The 20218-nt window shown below is 46.7% G+C and overlaps 1 protein-coding gene across 3 annotated transcripts in view; it reads left to right on the plus strand.

The window, feature by feature from the left end:
* The window catches only part of LOC144149862 (sperm-specific sodium:proton exchanger-like), a 348027-nt gene that overhangs the window by 232168 nt on the left and 95641 nt on the right, over positions 1 to 20218 (plus strand). For all 3 annotated transcript variants that reach the window (XM_077681576.1, XM_077681575.1, XM_077681574.1), the window contains exon 2: positions 17697 to 17810. The gene's annotated coding sequence lies outside the window, so the exon portion shown is untranslated. The remainder of the gene's footprint in view (positions 1 to 17696; positions 17811 to 20218) is intronic.

The raw sequence follows: 20218 nt of genomic DNA on the forward strand, positions 1-20218 counted from the left end.
GGTATCGAACCCGTGACCTCGTGCTCAGCAGCGCAAAGCCTTAGCCCCTGAGCCGCCGCGGCGGGTTGTCTTAGTTATGGTCCTCTTGTGCGTTTTTTTGTAGATAATTATTGCTTAAGAGGCGTATAGTTCGCTGTACCACGGAGAACGGACGGGAAGCAATTTCTACGAGTGCTGGCGGTGCACCTAACACGCTTTATGCAGACATTCTGCCGAGATAACAATGATAAAAAATAATACCCACTCGGCAAGAGTTCAGCGCGGAGTGCGCTCTGTCTCCGAGGGCAGTCGAAGGTTCGGGGTCTTGTACAGCCCGCCTGCGACACAAATATTATACCACGGGGGCCATTAAAGACTGCAGTCTTTCTTTTTTGGATTACCGTGCGCCGAAATCTCATACACACGGGCGTTTTTGCTTTTCGCCTCCATCAGGAAAGCGGCCACCGCGGCAGGGAATCGCATCCGCATCATCGTGCTCAATAGCGCAACGCCTTGGCCACTGAGCCACCGCGGCGGGATTTCTGCAAGGGTTGGAAGAATATGGCGTTATGAGCGAAACTATATCTACATCTGGCTTGAAGAAAACGTGAAGTTGTGCGTTGGCCGAATATTGAGTGCTCGTTTCTAATCCTCAAATATTTATATATGTATACACCCTGAGCGCCGGTGCGAAGTTCTCGTTCGCTCTAAACATGATACCGGACCCCGGCTTCCTTCTGAAAACGGAGGAGCAGCCTCACCCTATCCCTCCATAGAAGGCAGACGAGTCAGCATTCTGGTCCCGTGTCGTGTGCAAGCTTAATCTGGGAGTCTCACTTGTTGGAGAAAACTCGGTCAAGTTTGCACGAAATGCGTCAACGCCACGAAGGCCGGTAGGTATACTCCTCGAAAAAAAGTGGCGCCGTGTCATACAACGAATAGAACCAAACAAAAACGATAGAAATTCAAAATGGCGGTGGCTCTGCACCATTTCCGTTTTTTATCATTCAATGCGCGACATTCCGGCACGTCCTCCCCTGCAACGTCCATTACGAATTCTCTCGCCGTTCCCGTCTTATCCTTTTCACGAACCGGGCTCGCCCAAAGCTATATTCGAACGCGGCACGCGAAGACGATACGCGCCGTTCAGAAGATAGTTTTTTTTTGTTTTTGTCTTCGAGGCGGAGGACCCGAGAAAATTAACGGCGCAAATGCAGTTGTAAACCTGGGGGACCTCCTCAGAGTTATAAAATCCGCCTTTTCGCGGGATAAGAGGAGATATGGTATAGACTACTCGGGCACAGTATACCTGCGCTTTTATGCTGAAATTGCGCACGGTGTTACGAGCGCGCCGGGTATAAAACCTCTTAATTGTTTTTTTTTGTCTTTTTTGTTCTCGAAAGCCGTATCTCGTGCAGATTTCGGGCTCCTCTCGGAGACGGGTCGTTCGACGGCGAGTCTTTTTTCTAACGCTTGGGCGCGCGAACGACCGGGACATTGGAGTCGCACTGATTGGGCAGATGGACGACGAGGATTATACGGTGGAGAGTCTCCTCGGGAGTGAAGTGTTTTTCATTATCGACGTTTTCCATTTGTAAAAAGCTGTCCCTCTCGGCACTCGGGACTTTATGTCCTCTTAGTCGAGATACTCATGTCGGGAGGGCTTCGTGTGCTGATTGCACAAAACGTGCTCACGCTGCCTCTTTTAGGAAGCGTTGATGGGATACTTTCTGTTTCCCGATTCCAGTTACTTCTCCTTTGTACTTTGTGACAGCCGTGAGAAGCGTTTCAGGCTCTGTAGTAATGTGTGCATGTGTGCATGTATGTATGTATGTATGTATGTATGTATGTATGTATGTATGTATGTATGTATGTATGTATGTATGTATGTATGTATGTATGCATGCATGCATGCATGCATGTATGTATGTATGTATGTATGTATGTATGTATGTATGTATGTATGTATGTATGTATGTATGTATGTATGTATGTATGTATGTATGTGTGTGTGTGTGTATGTATGTATGTATGTATGTATGTATGTATGTATGTATGTATGTATGTATGTATGTATGTATGTATGTATGTATGTATGTATGTTGATTGATTGATTGATTGATTGATTGATTGATTGATTGATTGATTGTGGAGTTTCACGCGCCGACGCAACGCAGGCGATGAGGCGCGCCGTAGTGGAGGGCTCCGAATTAATTTTGACCACCTGGGGATCTTTAACGTGCGCCGAAATCTCGTACACACGGGCGTTTTTGCTTTTCGCCTCCATCAGGAAAGCGGCCGCCGCGGCCTGGAATCGAACCCGCGACCTCGTGCTCAGTATGTATGTATGTATGTATGTATGTATGTATGTATGTATGTATGTATGTATGTATGTATGTATGTATGTATGTATGTATGTATGTATGTATGTATGTATGTATGTATGTATGTAATGTGAGCATAAGTGGCACATTGAGGGCAGCTCTAAAACATAGTTATTAATGTGTTTACTGTACGTTTGCATTTAAGTTATTCGTCTCGGGATAGGCCTAAGGTTGGCGACAGCGTAGCACTGCTATTGTGGAATATTTAATAAGCGCATGCTCCGCTGAGGGTTAGCGTGTGAATGCACGTGTGCCTATTTCATGCCTTATGTGCGCATAGAACACGTAGACAAGAGTTGTATGCTGTAGTTGGGTAACTCAACGTTCAAAGGGTTGCATGGAACTGAAAAAAAGCTTGCATTACCATGCTGAAAAAGCAGCGACCCACCGTTTTGTCTGAGCACGTTTTGTCTGAACGGCCGAAATAATGGCACGAAACCTGTATGCCGACGTTCGTATCAGGTACTTTCCCTAGGGTGACTTCAAAGAATAAAAAAATAGAGAGAGTGGAACGAATGAGGTAGCCTTAATTAAAGCAGTTTCAGTCGCTTTGTTTCTTAACATGCGAATGACTGCATTTGTGGGAGGCCTTGAAAAGCTAACAGCGCGATCACAGCTCCAACACTCATTACAGCAACTTTCGACATGTTGTTGTACCGAAACAACAATTAAATTCCCAATTTTTTAGCGCATACCTATAAATCCAAATATGCAAACAGAAGTCTTAAAGCGCTAGGTTAAGACAGGTTTTGTGTATAACGCTGTAGTATCAGTCATTTCAGGCTTTCATCGTCACTGAAGTTTAGCACCAAATTATTAACGTACCCAGAGCAGTAAACATCTCAGTTCTAGTTGGGTTTCTGCAACGTGAGTAGCGGGTCTACAGTGTTGTGTAAACCAATCTCCTTAAACGCGTACCTTACACTGAACAGAAATTTTATGCTGCAGCTGCGCTCTTGATTGTTTGCGTTCGTTCTCAAATCTTACAGTTTAGCGTTTTTCCCTCCGCGTTCATCCCCTCCGTAAGGACTACGTACGTATACATCCGTTACGTGCTTCTCCCCTACACAAGACATCCGAGAACTGTTGCCGTATACCTGCACGCCGCCAAGGCGGGAAACACAAACGAAAAACAACCTTGGCAAATTCGCACATGGAAAGCATCCACGTACCGTATACGCAATATGAAGGCGCATATGGCATACGCGACTGCGTGTCCTTGCAGACGATTCGGCGCGACGGGGAGGTTCGGATCTTATCCTTGCCCCCAAACTCTGCAGTTGCTCCGCGCGGCGTTGAATCCGCCTTTCGCACTGGGGCGCAATTGGCCTGCCTCTTTCTCCACAGCGGCGCTATCGTGGGCGCTGCTTGTTTTCACGTAACCCGGTAGCGCACATTCCGCTATGAGCTCCCCCCTCCAACTTATACGGGCGCAGGCGCCCATTGCCGTGCTATCAGTGGCCTCCCTCTCTTCGTGCCCCAACGAAGCTTTCGTACCGGTGGGGTTCCCGACCGTGTACCGTGCCCGAAAGCGGCTGTTCGAAGAAAAAGTGGGAGGGAGAGCTCGATCCGTTTGGCGAAGTACAGCGCGGACAAGGGTCGGATTGAATTATGGATTGCGCATCTTGCCTTTCGAGAGAGATAGTGATTTCAGGGGGTGAAGGGGACGGTGTTTAGTAAGAGGCTGGGAAGTTTGCCGTCGTTCGCGGCCACTTCTGCTAAGGACGAAGGAATCGGAATGCGTCTGGGAATACGTAGTTCGAGAGGAGAAGGGCAGACGTGTTCTTTGCGCCTTGGGTGTTGAGTTGGCTCTTTGCCGTTCGAGGTTTCCGTTTGCGCCTTAAAGCGATGTCACACATGAGGTGCGATGAACAAGGAGGAAATGGAACAGCTTGCAGCGTCCTAGATCTCGCGCTCACCTGCCCTTTCATAACCTTGCTTCACCTGATCTCTGGAGTCACTGAGAAGACAAGAACGCAGAAAAACGCTCCACATGCATCACGTTATTGTAAAAAGAAGGTCCCAAGCTGCGTAAACATAGCCTCTTATGAAAGCCTCTGTTACAGCGGAGCTAGAATGGCTTGCCCCCGGTAAATGTTTCCCCTCCGTAGCCAACAACTCCCGACTGGCCTGTACGGACGGGCAAAGCAAAACAGTAAGACATGTAAAGACCCCTCTCATACTAGAAAAAAAGCTAGGAAACGACGCGATGAGACGCATATACCACGCGAGTGAATTGGGTGAGCTCAAGAGTGCGCATTTGAAATTACAGAAGGATTCTCTTGTGCGGTTTCCGTCACAGTGTGGTTCGAGGACGATTTGATGATGATTTAGATGTATCGAAGTGTGAACGTGCAGAGGACGTGTTTCTGCGTACTTTTGCTGAAGAGGCTGATGAGTGCAACGTTCAAAGGGTGCGGGATCTGCATGCACTCCGTAGTGCGCGAAGCTGTACCACGGCTCTGTACAACAAACGAATAGGTACTGTATAGTTCCACTAGCCTTCCCCTTTACCAAATTGGAATTGCCTTGAATTTTTTAACGTAATTTATCTTGGGATTCGTGGCTGCTGTGTCTGAAGCCTCGCGCACTGGCGCGGCCTCCCAGCAGGGAAATGAACGCCTAGGTATGTCTTGTTTGCACGAGGTCGTCGTCAAACAGTTCGTCGTTTGCACTTAAAGGTTATTCTCTCTCAACCTCTCCATATCCTTCTGATCTAGACACGGAATGTGGTTTGGGGACACGTAGAATTAAATAGCGCAGAAAAGCGCCGAACCGCTAAGCGCCATCTCACAGTGCGGAGGCTGATTACCCGGTTTACCGAGTAGTGGGGACGTCGCCTCTTGTCCTTCTATAGTACTGATTAAACAAAGGTTACGTGCCGCGTCGTAAGCAATCCGAGGAAGAACAACGAGAGTGTAGGTGCCTAGCCGAGGTGGATGCACTAGTCGAAAGAGAACGGTGAAAAGGCAGGCCTAAGCAGGTAATCTATATACATAGCGATTTTCCCGTCCTTGAGAATAGAAAGTAATCACAGTGCAATGAAATGAGGTATGTGCCTTTATTCAGCCTCAAGTATGGCGTAAGGTAGGGCAAGTGGCACAAAGTATACATTTCGCTCGCGCAACACAACCGCCTAGAAATATGCTGCAGGTTTCTGTTGTTACGCGTAATACCAAACCACATCCGCACATCTGTGCGTTTTTGCTTTCATCCTCATGCATTGTGCTGTCCATAGAGATGACTAATATTTGTGGCACCGGTCGGTGCTAATTAATAGTCCTAAAACAGCCGTAAAGCATGCAACGTAGATTCAGGTTGTTCGAAGTAGTGGAAGAGAAAGAACAAAGATTTTAAAAAAGTGGGTGGAATTTTCATTGTCCGTCTTAATATGGCTGTACTCGAAACTAGAACCACTTGACTTCCTGATCCTGTTCACCGCTAAGGGAGCAGTGTGCTAATAACTCGGCGATGCATTATTCGACGCGGCGAGCTGACGGTGATTCTCCATGAACAAGTAATGGATAGTCTGCGCGCGAGTTCCAGGGCTACCTCACTGACCGGAGGTCTCATCGATGACTTTGGGGATGGCGCGCGGGCGTTCCCGTATTGATAGTTGAGGGGACTGAGAGTGAAGAATAAGGTTAGGGCGGCCGCTTTTTCTAATGCTCCCCCGCCAGAACCGTGAAGCGTTGATCCCATCCCTGCGCTTCACGTTGTCGCATCAAAACTTCGCGAACGGGAACGGTAACATCAGAACCATTGTTTTATAGAGCACGAGTAGTGCAAGACTGAACTGACCACGCTACGTAAACAGAATGCAAACGCGCACACGCGCGCACACACGCGCGCACGCATGCACACACACACACACATACACATACACACAACACATTCTTTCAACAATTCTTTGTAGAACGCTTTCTGAAATTCTTTGAACGCATGCACCGCAAATTATTTGACAAGAAACGCAACGACCAAGGTGTCACAGGCGCAATACAAATCATATAAATGAAATATAAAGGGTTATATCAAACGCCTGACAACGGATAGTTGGTTGAACATGCTGAAGCGGGAAACAAGGCGGGAAAAAAGTGCATCAGTACAACGTCAGTCGCATTATCAGTCCAGGAAATCGAGTTCTTAGATGGAGATGTGTAGGTCTGCACACATTGGTAGTGACGTTTTCATGACATCAAAAGCAGTGCATTTAACCAAGGGTGTTCCCAAATAAAGTTTAGTGGGAAGAGGCGCCGTGTCTGTTTCCACGTGTTAATTTCTACTGGTCCCCGTTGTTTAGCGCCTTGATCTTCAGTAGTATTATATGCCAAAAGAGAGAAAACCAGATTGGCTTAATATTCCTGGCACCACCGCCAAGTTAAAAGGACACATAGCAGGCATTCGAAATGCGAAGTCCGAGTGCCGTAGAAGTAATTATGTTGTAGAAGTGCCTATTGCGGATGATGTTTCTTAGGTATGTTTTTGGAAGACCCATAAGCGAGATATCAAAATGAAAATAAAACGGAGCTACAATGAAGAAAATTAAACACTAGAAATCAACTGCACCAGAAGGAACATCTGCAGAAGCACGGAAGGCTCTCGTAAAATAGAGCGTTAGTTTGTTAACGCACGTTACGATTGAGGCCCACTATAACACGAAAAAATCTATCTGCTTGACAAGAAAGCATAGGCGCGCCTATGTGCAAATATTTCGAAAGGTGGCAGTGCAGGTTCCTCAATTGCGCAACAAAGACCGAGAAAGAGAGTGAGCACCTGACCTAATACGTATGGGTTTACACCAGTGATGTTCAGTAAATAGGGAGTTTTTATCTTGTGACATATTACGCTGTAGGCGACCGAGTTCATTGGAACCTGCTCAGAGGCGGCAACATGAGCCCGCGAATCAGAGAGTGCCCTTAGATTGCAGCCGACGAGGGCGGAAACCACGGTGTTTTGCCTTGCGTCATTATCTCCAATAATACTGTTGATGAAGCCTGGCGTTAAAGATGATGATGCTGCTACGACGCTAACACTCCTACGACAGAGTCATGTGATCTACACATATATTATACCACTGGAGGAATTTTCAGGCAGGGACTAAGCGCAAGATGTTCGAATGAACATTCGATAAAAGAATGCAGCGGCGAAGTACCATCCTTTGGATTAAAAGAAATGCACTTAGAAAAGCCACGACCAAGGACCGCAGCTCGTTTAGCAAGACGGCTAGCTTCGAAGCGACATTGCAGTTTTGTCAAGGTTCAGCGCTGAATTCACTTTTTTAAAACCCGGGAATACACCTCATCATAGGAGAGTTCCGTCGCGAAGTTGCTCGCTACAGACTGTTTTTAACGACATTGAAATATGCCCATCGCTTTTCTTAGTGTCCCCAACGATGCCAACAGAACGACGAAGGACACGCAAATGTTGCGTACTCTTAGGTGCGTAATAATTCCTCTACACACGGTCGTGCCTTCGTTTACCGAGGCAGGCGAGGGTACAGGCCAATTTCTCGCTGCCGGAAGCTTCGGATGCGGGATTGTGGCGAAGTTGTCACCGCGGTAAAAGACCATTAATCTCGGAAGACGATGCGACGTACTCAGGTACGGGCTTGTTGCCGAAGGTGACAACACCCATTTTTCTCGCATGTGACACTTCGGGGCAACCGCGCGCGATTTGTTCGAGTTTCTCTGCCCGAGGCCCCCCGTGCTAGCGGGCATTCAATCACGTGCAAGTTTCACGGAAGCGGACATTTGTACAGCGAAGCTGTCGCACGTTACGCTCTTACCGAAATTGCGCCCATCTTTTGTGTCGCGTCGCCCACGAGTTTCACGGGCTCGTTGCTGAGCTAGTATGAAATGATGTGTAGCTCTCAATCTCAAGCAGGCATCTTGTAAAGCGTTACACTGAAACTGGCAGCTAAGACTTCTCATTACTACGCAGGGCTCGGCTGCTCGTAATGAATAGTTTACCGTTAAGGTGTAAACGTTACAGAATTGCCGGCTGCTGTCAGCACATGAACATATTGGGAGGTAGTATGTTAAAAGCAAGCGGCTGTAATGTTTGTTTGTTGAAGCTATTGCTAAACAAATCACATGAGAATCAATTTACCATTTTACCGTTAAGCCAACAAAATCATGTCTACGTGTCTTTATACGGTAAATATGGGTTGTCACCACACAAACTGCGTATATATATATATATATATATATATATATATATATATATATATATATATATATATATATATATATATATATATAGCGATGAATAAGTTCCGGGATTCGGTTTCAAAAATACACGAGAGGGTAGACACACGTATGAAAACGATGATCGAACTAACGTTTCGACCGGGGTCCGGTCTCGACCGGGGGTCCGGTCTCGACCGGGGGTCCGGTCTTCGTCAGAGACGAAGACCGGACCCCGGTCGAAACGTTAGTTCGATCATCGTTTTCATACGTGTGTCTACCCTCTCGTGTGTATATATATATATATATATATATATATATATATATATTGTAGAACAGAGACGTACGGGACGAGGGATTCCGTAAGGACACATATCAAAGTTGCAGTCCTTATTGCCAGTGCTGTTTGGCGTTTTAACACTGTTTTACAGTGCCGCATGAGGTATGATTGCATTTTTTTTTGTTAGGAATAAATAATTGAAAATTCAAGTCGAGAAAAAATGCGCCGTTTTTTCCGGAAGCAAGAAATATATATATATATATATATATATATATATATATATATATATATATATATATATATATATATATATATATATATATATATATATATATATATATATATATATATATATTTATATATATATATATATATATATATATATATATATATATATATATATATATATATATATATATATATACCCCGCGGTGGCTCAGTGGCTAAGGCGTTGCGCTGCTGAGCACGAGCTCGCGGGTTCGCCGCGGCGGCCGCTTTTCTGATGGAGGCGAAAAGCAAAAACGCCCGTGTGTACGAGATTTCGGCGCACGTTAAAGATCCCCAGGTGGTCAAAATTAATCCGGAGCCCTCCACTACGGCGCGCCTCATCGCCTGCGCTGCGTCGGCGCGTTAAAACTGTACAATCAATCATCAATTATATATATATATATATATATATATATATATATATATATATATATATATATATATATATATATACATATATATATATGTGTGTGTGTGTGTGTGTGTGTGTGTGTAGCGACTTCCCAATGTAGCCTAGATGGTCTTCCATCGCCACAGTAGAGGAATCGGTTCAACTATTTTTTTTATGAGAGCTTTGCAGCTGAAGACCGTCGAAATCAATTAGTAGCGTTGATAAACTGCACTCAATGTGCCGTTTGCATGGCAGAGTTTCAGTGCAAAGACTTCGTGCGGTATCCTTGGCGGCTTGACAGGCAATGCCAGTGGAATACTTGGCACGTGTGCTGTAGCAGTATGACCATCCGTTTTCGAGGATGGCGGTAAACCTTGGTGTTCGACGTGTCTACAAGATCGATGGATGTGTACATCGATCATGTCGACGAGTGGGTCTCTGGAAATGTTTCGGCAGGAAATAGCGCTCTCCACTTTTGATGAATCGATAAATGAGCACTTTCGGCGCTTGCTGGCTGCAAAATGAGCCGTTGGTCGTGAGGGCATGCTTGTCGTCTTGTGTGGTAAGCCGGTAGGGGGATCTTACGCCATTTGCATTGAAAAAAAAAAATGAACGCAGCACTCCAGAATTGCACGCTGCGAAAGAGAAACGACCAATTATTTTAACTTTTTGTTTAATGCCAAAGCCTTGGGTTCCTCATTCTGCGAAAAAGCGCCGCTGTTGTTGCCGGGTCAACAAAATGGCCACTCCTGTAAAGAGTAAATAGACAAAAACACGTGTGATCCGGTGGGATTTTACTCCGGGTCTCCACAGAAGCAGTGCAGTGCTCCATTAACTCTTCCATCAGTTTTCTTGCATACATTGAAAATTTAGGCACACTCACGATCACACATGACAACTAAGAGACAATACAAAGGCTAACAGGCATCGATGAAGATGCACATAAGTTCAACTGCGGTTTGACGCCCTTCAATAGTGAGGTAATGTACAGCTTGTGGCAGCACAGCATGACTGACCGGCATGCGGAAACCTCCCGGCCAACTAAGTTCATTTTTCGAGAACTGTCTTCGTTGGTGAGGAGTGGATATGCTGGCACATACAACCTTGTAGGGTAGGTCACGGAGGGGAAGCTTTGAGGTGGATGTGACCGCTTCGAAACGTTCACAAAACTATGAATTGGAATGTAAAATGTTGTAGAACAATGCGCGCCACGTGACACCTAAGCGTCATGGCACATGAGTCGAACATTCGCGCACCAACCACGCGGAACCCTGATGCTTGATGACATAATTCGCTCCGTAATACGGAGGAAATATAGCGAAGATATAGACGCGTAAATAGTGTTGTAGCAGAAAAGAAGCCGTGTGAAGACGTTTACACGTAAGCAGGTTCAAAGGCCCTGCGGAATTTATTTTTAGCTTTCGTGCCGCGCCCACGTGGCACAGAACGTGATCATAAGTCTACACAGGCAAATCTCTGTGGCGGCGACCGCTACTTTATTACTGGCCTACGACAAGGACATCGTGATATTGAGCCTATTTCAACTCTTCAAGAATATGCACACTTGCCAGAGTACTTTCGGGCAACAACCTCGGAAATTAGTGCTCACGTTATGGCGTATCATTATTTCGACGCCGTTACCGCATCTTTTCAGGAATGTGCTCACTCAAATAAAATACAAACTTGTGCTAGTCGCCCAAGTTTGTGGTCACTCACTCACTCACTCACTCACTCACTCACTCACTCACTCACTCACTCACTCACTCACTCACTCACTCACTCACTCACTCACTCACTCACTCACTCACTCACTCACTCACTCACTCACTCACTCACTCACTCACTCACTCACTCACTCACTCACTCACTCACTCACTCACTCACTCACTCACTCACTCACTCACTCACTCACTCACTCACTCAATAATCGGCCCTCCACCTACCCGTCCCATTCGATTCGCCGAACTCACCGCCTTGCCCACTAAAGAATCCTTTTGTTTCGTAATAAGAAAGCGCAGGAAGGCACATTTTGAATATTTGGTACGAAGTAATGCCCGTTAAAGTTACAGTTCAAGAAAACATTTTGATCAAGTAGTTCCGATAATATTTAGCGGATCTTGTATCCTTTTGGTTCATTCGAAGAATTGCCAAGTTATAGTTATAACAACACACTTATAGTTCTAACAACATAAATTCGCCTTCGCCGCTCTGTTGAAAGCTTTCCACATTACGGCTTCAAACATTTCTTTAATGGAATCAGAATATTGCATGCTGCAATGTAGGCTGGATGACCTCCGTGACGACTCCGTCGCCATTTTTTGGAAGAATTTACTTGGCGTTAATTGCGAACGTTTCCGCTGGGTGCGAATGTATCCGCTGCTGTCGCAACTAGCCATTTCACTTCTCACCATGCCAGTTTCAAATGTTGTGGTTGAACGAGATTTTTATCACGTAACTCTAACGAAGACGGACTTGCAGAACAGAATGTTCCTAGAAAAGTTTGAGAACATCCTTCATGTAAAGTTTCGAGTCACGAGAAACGGCAAGTGCTGTAGAAACTTCACACCAGCAAAGGTCATTTTTAAGCGGTTAAACACCACCGCTATGTACTCAGGTTCAGCTGTTTGGGTTCCAAAATAGGGATGTTTTGTCTTGCACTCCTTCTTCGAACATCTCAAGTCTAAAATATCACAAATAGCAGACATATGAATAAACATTTCAAATGAATCGTGTGAAGTTTTCTGATTTGGCTGTTTCGGGCATTTCTGTGCGTCGACATTCGGCTACTTTTGGGCTATGGTTGTTAAAAACTTTGGCGGGTTCCTCTGTGAGAACCTGACATCGTTGCTTGGGAAAGCGGGCGAGGGTTGAGGCAAACAAACTTTGCTTTCCATAGAATCGTGGCTGTTTATCATAAGCTACGCACCAAGTGGCTACGACGCCTGCACTGTGAATGGAAGCTAGCCACCCTAGTTATCTGGTGTAAAAAATTAATGTAATTTCGTGCAGGCCATCACCACGCCTGTAGTGATGCGGGCGCCTATCCGCAACCTGTGGTTTTTGTTCGTTCCATTGGGGTGCTTCTTACCGGGGTCACTCATGCGGGCCTCCGCGAGATGTCTTGTTCACATTAAAGGTCGATGCACACGACGGAGACAATGTGATTTTGGGCCCGTGTAGCTTGATCAGATGACCACGTGACCAATGTTAAGCCACACCCCCCGCCGCGGGTAACCCGCGGATGCGCAGGATAGAAAATTTTTGGCACCTTTTCTCGCGCGGCCCTTCGTGGAATTCGGCCCGGAGTGGGCTAGTGTTGGCTTGCAGACCATTGCGATGGGTTCCGCCATTCCTGTCGTCACTGCGGAGGCACCCAGATTTGCAATTGTGAACCACGGAAGAGGGAGGTCAAGGCCCCAAATAGAACGGTGTGACTGAGGGCGGCCTTAGTTGCAAGTGCTTGCTGAAAGAGCCGGGCGCGTGGTTTCGCGTGGCAGTCGCCCAAGTTTGGTGGGAGAAGCAGCCGAGCGCGACTTGTTTCCGTGGCGGCTTCTAGGCTTAAGAGCTTCGTTCATTCAGCAACCGCGCTGCGGTTTGGTCCCTTTCTGCGTGCGGGCCTCTTTTGAAAATCTCGTGGCGATACGCCTTTTGTGTGCTGCCACGTATTCTGTTAAACTCAGTTCAGTTACTTTTGCTCTCAGTTTCTTTGTGTTTCGTTGTTTTATCTCCTCTCAATAAATTCTCGTAAATAGTCTGATTCCCAACGCTCACCTTTCTGTGCCTCGCTATCGTCTAGACGCTCTTTCGCCGAACACCCCTCTATGAACATCAAACTTCGCTTTGTCCTTCAATGGCTGTCTAGTCACTCTGGCATACAAAGCGATACTGGATCCGACGCAGCGCCAACGCTGGCCACTGCATACCCAACACGACCACGGTCTTACACCGTGGACACGACCCTTCTTTATATATCTCCAAGGGAGAGTAATTTTCTTCTCTCTGTATCTGAATCAACGGCGCGAATTTGATTGATTGATTGATTGATTGATTGATTGATTGATTGATTGATTGATCGATTGATCGATTGATTGACTGATCGATTGATTGACTGATTGATTGATTGATTGTAAGGTTTAACGCGCCGACGCAACGCAAACGATAAGACATGTCGTAGTGAAGGGCTCCGGATTAATTTTGACCACCTGGGGATCTTTAACGTGCGTCGAAAGCTCGTACACACGGGCGTTTTTGCTTTTCGCCTGCATGAGAAAAGCGGCCGCCGTGGCCGGGAATCGAACCCGCGTCCTCGTTCTCAGCAGAACAATGCCTTAGCCACTGAGCCACCGCAGCGGGTAACGGCGCGAATTTAGGAGTGGCGGGGCCCTTACCGCCGGTATCCACCTCGGCCTGCCATTGTAATCACCGATGGGAATCAGCTTCAATGCGCACAAACACAAAGGAAGGAGGAAAGACACGACACACCGCCGTGTTCTTGTGTTCGTGTACATCCAAGCTGATTCCCATCGGAGATTTTGTACCAATTAGCCCAGACCAGTGCCATTACGCCATTGTTAATTCCGCTTCCCGCGTGGTCTCAACGAACGGTCTATAACAGTACTGTACCATTTCCGTCTCAACGCGGCGTAAATCCGAAGTTTACAGCCAAGCTGTTATCCTCTGGTTATTCGGATTTTTTGTGGATTCCGTGGGAAAAAAATAGGTGAAAGCAAGCTGAAAGCCGGGAGCAAGAAAGCAAAAAACGAAAGCAGAATCTGAGAAGAGAATTAACGCGAGACAGCGCTCGCGTGCTCAAGGTCAAAGAGGACTCTTCCTTATTTGCCTTCTGCAAAAGACCACGCGAATGTCTGGAACTTGAAAGCTCGGATGCTACGTCACAAACACGTGCACAGCCAGCCGCCGGTCACGTGTACATCACCGGCTGGCGTGACACAGCAGGTTTACAACTAAGGAGGAACGGCGGGAACGGGGGGGGGAGGGGGGGGAGGGCCAGCGGGAAGGTGTGAGAACTTCGCACTCCGTAGTTTCTCTGGGAATACATTTATGTCGATCGATCGGGATGGCACCTCAATTTTTTTCTTTATTCACGTGGCTTTAGTCTTGAAAGTGAACATTCAAGCGTAGTAAAACACAATCTAGAAACAAGAGTCATGAAATCACGTGAAGCCCACGCGATGCGAACACACTGACATTGACCAGGAGCCGGACATAAGTTACGAGCGTTACGTCACTCTGTTCCCGTGGCTCCTTCTCGCTTGCGAGAACAAAGAGTCCACTTCAGAGATTAGATGTGGTCATCGCCTTCACTGAAGCACGCTGCACTGCTGTGCTTGCAATTTAGTGCGCGTATGTCAAAACCGCAAGATAACAGGCTCAGAGTAGATGACCGAACCATCCGTACAGGAACCCTCTTGGGCAAACTTCAGTCTTAGCAGCAAGAGATATTCATGAATGACCTGGACATTGTTGGAATTCTTACCCCGTCGTTCGTTCACCGATTTTTGCGCCCTCGTTTGAAAGGGCCGAATTGTTGAAATATCAACAAGTAAGACAAAAAGCGACTTGTCAGGAGGAGGATGGCGCAATATGGACGGCCAAAACTTGGAAAATTCACATTATGGGGTTTTATACACAGTAGCTTCACTTGGGCTACGTAGCGCGATGTCGTGAAGGGCTGCAGAATAATTTGGACCACTTGGAGATGTGACGTGCGTCAAAATCTCCACGCACGGTAGTTTTTTTTTTTTCAAACGTTTATCAGAAAAACAGGTCGCCACGGTCTGTATGAAACCCGAGTCCTTGCGTTCTGCAGCACAACGCTCTGGCCGCTGAAAAACCGGGCGTATTTCTCTGGAAGGCATGCAAACTACCTAGCATTTTCGAAGTTGTAAGGTTTAATAATGATGATTCATTTCAAATGCTTTTGTTAAGGCGTGCTGGTTTTGTTTAATACCTCTTGTTTAATCCTGATAATGTGGGTAGAAGCAGTCGGCATGAAACAAATGAGCAAGTTCATCTGTTTCACAAAATGGAAACAACGTAAAGTTCAGCTCTTCAGCCAACAGTCTTCCATCAAACCTGGATAACGTAATTACGCAGGAAGCCGTCTTTCACAGGATTTCCTGCGATGCTTGAATGACACTACTACCGCCGCAACGTGTTCCAGACGGTTGTACGACGAGTAAAGCTGTAATATTCAATAAAAATAGTAGCCTTCCTTTTTTTTCTGAACTGAAACTCTACAAGCCACCTAGGCATGATCTGTTTGCAGGGACGCCATGCCGATATCCTACAAAGGCCTTCGCTTTACATCGTTTGGACTGTAAATGAAATCTATAGCGCTAAAATGTCGTGCAACCCATTTTTTACGCAGTAATGGATTTTTCGAGTCGTTACACTTCCTGTTTAAGCGACCTTGTACCATGCTTATTCCGTGTACCTTATTTACATAAAAATAACGTTGAACTAGTTCCGTGCAGTCGAAAGATAGCAGCTTAGCTGCTAAGAATGCAACTGCTTTCCTGCCTTCGTAATCCCGGACCACAGCGTCTAGCTATTGTACACCGTCTTCATGCCCCTGCAACGAAGGGGACCGTCTTCTTTCCATCGCCTGCTTACAATTAGCTGGCTCTGTGGAACACGCTTGCACTATCTCGACTTCGTCTAGTTCTAATTTTCCTAGCTTCGAAGCTGTGTAGCCGTGCAAATTGTCACAAGGCATGCTCGGAGCTTGTCAAACCACGCTTGAGGAATGCCTGCGTGCGTCACTCGTGTGCCCTGTGCAATGCCGCAGCGGCCAGCTATTGAGAGAGAGAGAGAGAGAGAGAGAGAGAAAGAGAGAGAGAGAGAGAGAGAGAGAGAGAGAGAGAGAGAGAGAGAGAGAGAGAGAGAGAGAGAGAGGAGAGAGAGAGAGAGAGAGAGAGAGAGAGAGAGAGAAAATACACATTTATTGGATCAACAAGAGTTGGGGTTTGCTTGAGACCGAGATGCCTTGAGCAAGGGTGGCATCCACATGCCTTTGGGCCAGCTGAAGATGGTCGTTTACGCCAGTGTCCACCAGAGCTGTCGCGCAAAGCACGGAAATAAAAAGGGGCAGGTCGGGTGAATCAGTTGGGATTGGCCACAGCCACGTATACCACATGAAATAACGTTCCGGGTTCTCTGGAAAATCACCAAAGCGGGAAGTTTTGATGGTTAAACAGGTGGAGCCGGATAGGATAGAGGTATGTGTTTTTTTTGCATTGCGCCTAACGGTCGTTCTTGCTCTCAACATTAAGGATTGGTCGGGGAGTGAGTGTCGGACGCGACAGTCTTTAGTGTTGTGTGATGTCTGCGGAAGAGGTTAACGGCTGCATGTGCTCAAGCTCTGCAACGCTGCTCCCGGCGCCCGCTCAGTGAGCCAATTCTAAAGTGATGGCGTCATCCACCTCGTTTTCAGGGATGCCATCGACGCCAAGCAAGCGGTGTGAACATATCATTGGCTAGTGCGAACCCGGTTGTTCGGTGATCACTTCATGTCCACTGCTTTTCGACTTGCCTTTTCGATGGGTGCACAAAAAGACCGGTGTACAGTTATCGGCTGTGCAGAGCGGGCGAAGAGAAACGAAAAGTGCACTGGCGTGCACATACATCTGTACACCAATAAAGAATATTGGGGGGCCAGGTTACGTGAACGATATTTTACTGGACCCTATGATCATCAAGTGCCAGCGGGGGGCGTTCTAGGACACCTTTAAAGCCGGGATGTTGGCTGGCTCGAGGCTTCGTTCCAGGTACATCGGACAGCAAACAATACCCTTAATAGATTTCGTCCATGGGGTTACATCTACACAATAGAAGGGTTAAGGCTTGGGCGAGTTGGTGCATGATTACAAAAGGGGGAACAGCGCAAACTCAGACAAAACACAAGAAGAAAAAGGTGACAAACACGAGCGCTCGTGTTTGTCACCTTCTTCTTCTTGTGTCTGAGTTTGCGCTGTTCCCCCTTTTGTAATCTACACAATGGTTTGAGCATTGCTGGCATGTCCCACACTTTGGTATGGGTCTAAACGCAGATGTACTTACACCTATCGGGTATGCCATTTGCGGGAAGTCTCTCACGTGGATATGTGTTGTGTGCGCGCTCATGGCCACGGCGCGACGAATCTCTTCTTTAGCTGATTCACTGTTTATATTTTTTCACACATGTGCAGGCGGGCGTCGCTACGCACAAGACGAGGCGGCAGTGCCTGCCGCGACGCGGGCAGTGCGGACATCACTTTGAAGACTTTGCTCGGAGAGACCCACCAGCCGCCGTGGCATAGTCGGTAAGGCAAAGGCTTTGGACCCGGGCTCGACGCTTGCCCCCGCATATATTTTTGGCTTCATACAAACAAGGGCGAAGTTCAGTTTGCCGGACTACCAGTGCTTTCGCACCAAAATGATTCCGCGCTATGTCTCGGGGTATTTTCACTGCTGTCAACATTGTAAGTAGAATAACGAGTGGGATTATTGTCCGGGGGGGGGGGGGGGGGAGGTTATAAGATAAAGAAGCTGGCTATACCCTTACTGAGAAATGCTTAAAAAGAAATCGCAGCTCCACTTAATTTTCATTTAATTTTCTCAGGCAAGTTACGTATCGCGTAAAGAGGGAAAAGGCGGATTAACTCTGGCTGACGGCGCCTTTCTCACGTTCAGTAATGCAGAAAAACACGGAGTATAATAACGCAAATTTGCCCCCAGAAACCAATCTCTGGTCTCGTGAAGTACAATGACATGTAATTCAGCGCAATAAGAAGCAATGGAAGGATACTCCCCAGTAGTAATAGTAGTCGTTTCCTCGGATTGAAAGGAGTGCGTTTTTACACGGATGCGAATGCAACCATCACCGCCCATAGTAACCCATCTTCTGATCACTTCCGAATGAAGAGAAATTAACCCTACATTTTAACCTACATATTAACTGCTTGCACGCAAACATTCTAGTTTAGTGCCACGGGGTGCACAACAGCACGGCTTTAAATAAAGCAGTGCCTTAAACAGAGTAGGGGTGTAGCTCGGTTGTCCCTACGCATTTTTAATCTAAGACATTTAGCATTGATTTTCAACAAAAAGACACGCATTTTGAATTTTCGCGCTCTCCGACCTTCTTGAAAAAAAAAATGGAAGTGTGGTTTCATGCTTGCTACTGCGCTAGCAATTGCAGGGTCGCGTATCTTTCTCTGAATGTTGCAAGGAAACATGAAGGGGGCGCTCGATACGTATGCATGTTAACACGAATCTGATTTGCTTCATTCAAGCACTTCTTGGTAGCACAAACGACAAGAAAGTGTATTAATCGAGTATTGACCTGGCGATAACATTGAATTCTTTTATCAGTAAACGGATGGGCATGCTTTTAAGCAAGCGTGTGAACAATTCCCTCGCTAAATATTCTGCGCGATTGCAGAACGTAATCGCAATCGCAGGTTCATTCAGGCCGTTGAACAGGTCACCTCGGAAGTTTGATTGATTGATTGTAGGGTTTAACGCGCCGACGCAACGCAGGCGATGAGGCGCGCCGTAGTGGAGGGCTCCGGATTAATTTTGACCATCTGGGGATCTTTATCGTGCGCCGAAATTTCGTACACGCGGGCGTTTTTGCTTTTTGCCTTCACCAGAACGGCGGCCGCCGCGGCCGGGAATCGAACCCGCGAACTCGTGCTCAGCAGCGCAACGCCTTAGCCACTGAGCTACCACGGCGGGTCTCACCTCGGAAGACAATCGGGACAGGGTCGTTTGTTTCAGCCATTAAAAACTATACTTGTAATCACAAAGACACCAACGAAGCCTTATTTGGGACTCAATACAAATGGAGGGGGGGGGGGGGGGGTCACGGGGTGACATCTAAAAGGCACGAAGAGTAAGATTTAGTACCCAATCGTTAAACTGGTCTAGAAACGCTTTTATCAAGTGGCTATTAGATACGTTCAATTGTTGGGAAGCATTCGAGCGAAACGGCGAAATTTATGTAATTGAGAGATCACTTCGAAATACCCTATACCCTATACCATATACCCTATACCCTATACCCTAGAATATACCCTAGAATTATCAATCCTTCATCCACTCGAGCCTCCAGATGAGGAGATCCCTCAAAGCGATTTTTGAATCTCTAAGCATTGCGGTATTCTCCACTCACATCAAGTGGAGGAAAGGCTCAGAATATGGCCAGTACCCAGTAGTCTTCGTCAACCTATGACGCTGTAACGCCTTTTGTGATTTTGTTTGTCCCTGCAACAGTGTCACACGACACTTCGTTGAATGGTTAACGGTAGCGTTCGATCTAGAAATTTGGGACGTTATGCAGGACGTGCATTTATGCTATATGTTTTAAAACGTCGACAGGCTGTTTTCAGTGATGCGATGAATCAGAAAACCACTCCTGAATAGTTGCGCGGATAAGGTAGGGCAGGGTCTACAGAAATTCCCTCTCAGCTGCAACTGTATCCCATGACATAATTTGGCTGAACCTATTTCCCGAGACCCACCGCGTTGATAAAGTGTTAAAAAATGTTACAAATACGTAGAATGCTGCCCCACGGCTTTCCAACGTAGCGCAGCCGCCATGGCTCGATGCCGTCCGGCAGAGTTCATATTTTTAAGGCTAGGTGGGCGCGATGTAAATTGTCCGGCATAATCGTGTAGCGGCGACGTATTAGTTTCACGGTGCAAAATGCCGCCGTTCGAATCAGGT

Source organism: Haemaphysalis longicornis, unplaced genomic scaffold, assembly GCF_048455015.1.
Source record: "Haemaphysalis longicornis isolate Haplotype H1 unplaced genomic scaffold, Haemaphysalis longicornis Haplotype H1 scaffold_8, whole genome shotgun sequence".
NCBI classification, from domain to species: Eukaryota; Metazoa; Arthropoda; class Arachnida; order Ixodida; family Ixodidae; genus Haemaphysalis; species Haemaphysalis longicornis.